The sequence below is a fragment of the Octodon degus genome, unplaced genomic scaffold, assembly GCF_000260255.1.
Source record: "Octodon degus isolate 3935 unplaced genomic scaffold, OctDeg1.0 scaffold00002, whole genome shotgun sequence".
In the NCBI taxonomy this organism is placed as follows: Eukaryota; Metazoa; Chordata; class Mammalia; order Rodentia; family Octodontidae; genus Octodon; species Octodon degus.
The window spans coordinates 28,529,992-28,531,769 of NW_004524578.1; the positions used below are offsets into that span (position 1 = coordinate 28,529,992).

The following is a 1,778-nucleotide window of genomic DNA, read 5'->3' on the forward strand; positions in this document are numbered from 1 at the left end:
ACTGAGCTATCTACCTGGTCCTAAAATCCGCTTCTGAAAAGAAGAGCAAAAGAAAAAGAGTAAGGATCTGGAACAGATCCACCTCTGCAGTATCTTCTGAGAAGCAGAACCCCGAAGGGTAGGGAGTGCTTTGGATACTTCCACTGGCATTCAGTCATGAGAAGTGGATTTGTTATTAAAACTGTAGCGTATTTATGATGGAAGTTTATGACTAAACTTATTTTTGTAAATGAATATTGACCTTTACACTCCCCGCCCCCCCAGCGGAACCAGGGATTGAACTCAAGCCCTTGTGCTTGCCAGGGAATTGCTTGTTCCACTGAGCCATCTCCCCGGCGCCCTGACCTTTATACTTTTGTGTAAAATAAAAGGAATAGTTGGGTTTCAAAAATAAAAAAAAATAAAAATGTATTTGGTACAGGGTCTCACTATGCAGCTCCAACTTGTAGTACTCCTCCTGTTTTTAGCCTCCCCCATGGGATGATTATTAGTAGTCCCATGTATATTTCCTAAATATATACTAGATTTCATAAATTTTACAACATTTCATAAATTCTCATTTTGTGTAATATCAAAGTCTACTAGGGGACGCTCTAACATTACTTTTCCATAGCACTGCCATCTAAGATAAGACAACAAAACCACAACGTCAAACAAATCAAACAGGTCAAGCAAGGAGCATAAGTCCAAGTGGAACATATATAAAACAGGAAAGAAGGCCTTGCCAGCAAAAGTAAAATTTCCCATCAAAGAAATATTATAATGTTCCCATGTTCTCCCCTTAAATTTATTATATTTTTATAAAACACATAGCGTAAGAATTCAAGGTGTAGGTTGGGGAGATGGCTCAGTGGAATAAGCGCTTCCCTGGCAAGCTCAAGGACCTGAGTTCAATCCCCGGTTCCACAAAAAAACAAAAAAATAAATGTTGTAAATTATTAAAAAAAAAAAAAAAGAATTCAAGGTGTAGATAATTGACAAACAAGGATGACAGTTTCTGATTACCTAAATGAGTCACAATCCAGAATCTATGAAAGCAAACTCTTACCTCCTTCCAGTTATCTCAGTGGGACCTCCAAATGATAGAGGAGGAATAAATGTAACTTGCAACCTGCTAGGTGTCAGAAACATGTAATTTGTGTTCCCTAAAATTGAAGAATGAACTCTAAGGAAGAGCAGAGATTAAGAATAGAAAAATTTCTTGAGAGGGATATCTCTCTCAAGAAGAGACCCAGACCACGCCTCTCGGAATCCTCAAGCAACTCTGCCATTATCCTTCAGACTCTAGTTCAGCTGCTGCTTTGCTTGCCATGGACCCCAACTGCTCCTGTGCTGCCGATGGCTCCTGCACCTGCAAAGCGTACAGATGCACCACCTGCAAGAAGAGCTGCTGTTCCTGCTGCCTGGTGGGCTGTGCCAAGTGTGCCCAGGGCTGCATCTGCAAAGGGGCTTCCAGCAAGTGCAGCTGCTACGCCTGGTTGCACCAAGCCCTTCTCTCAGTGTACATGGAACAATGAGAACAACCTGTGCGCTTTTTTTTTTTTTTTTTAGTAACTCTGACCCATTTGCTAAGTTTCATTTTGTATGAAGTTATGTGACAAATAATAAAGTTGTTGACTTGAAAAGAAAAAAAAAAGAGAGAGACCCAAAAGTGGGTTGTTGCCAATGAGCCCACTTCTTAAAGGAAGTTTTTCAGAGCAAATCAAAAGATGGATATGGATGGTTAACAACTAAAGTTTGTTCTCATTGTATGGTCTCTAGGGCCAGCCAGATAGCTC

At 40.4% G+C, this 1,778-nt stretch overlaps 1 protein-coding gene and 1 pseudogene across 2 annotated transcripts in view; both read left to right on the forward strand.

Moving 5' to 3' along the window:
* Dnajc17 (DnaJ heat shock protein family (Hsp40) member C17) overlaps positions 1-1,778 on the forward strand; it is a 63,259-nt gene that overhangs the window by 37,014 nt on the left and 24,467 nt on the right. The window lies entirely within an intron of this gene.
* On the forward strand, positions 33-1,543 carry LOC105741570 (annotated as a pseudogene).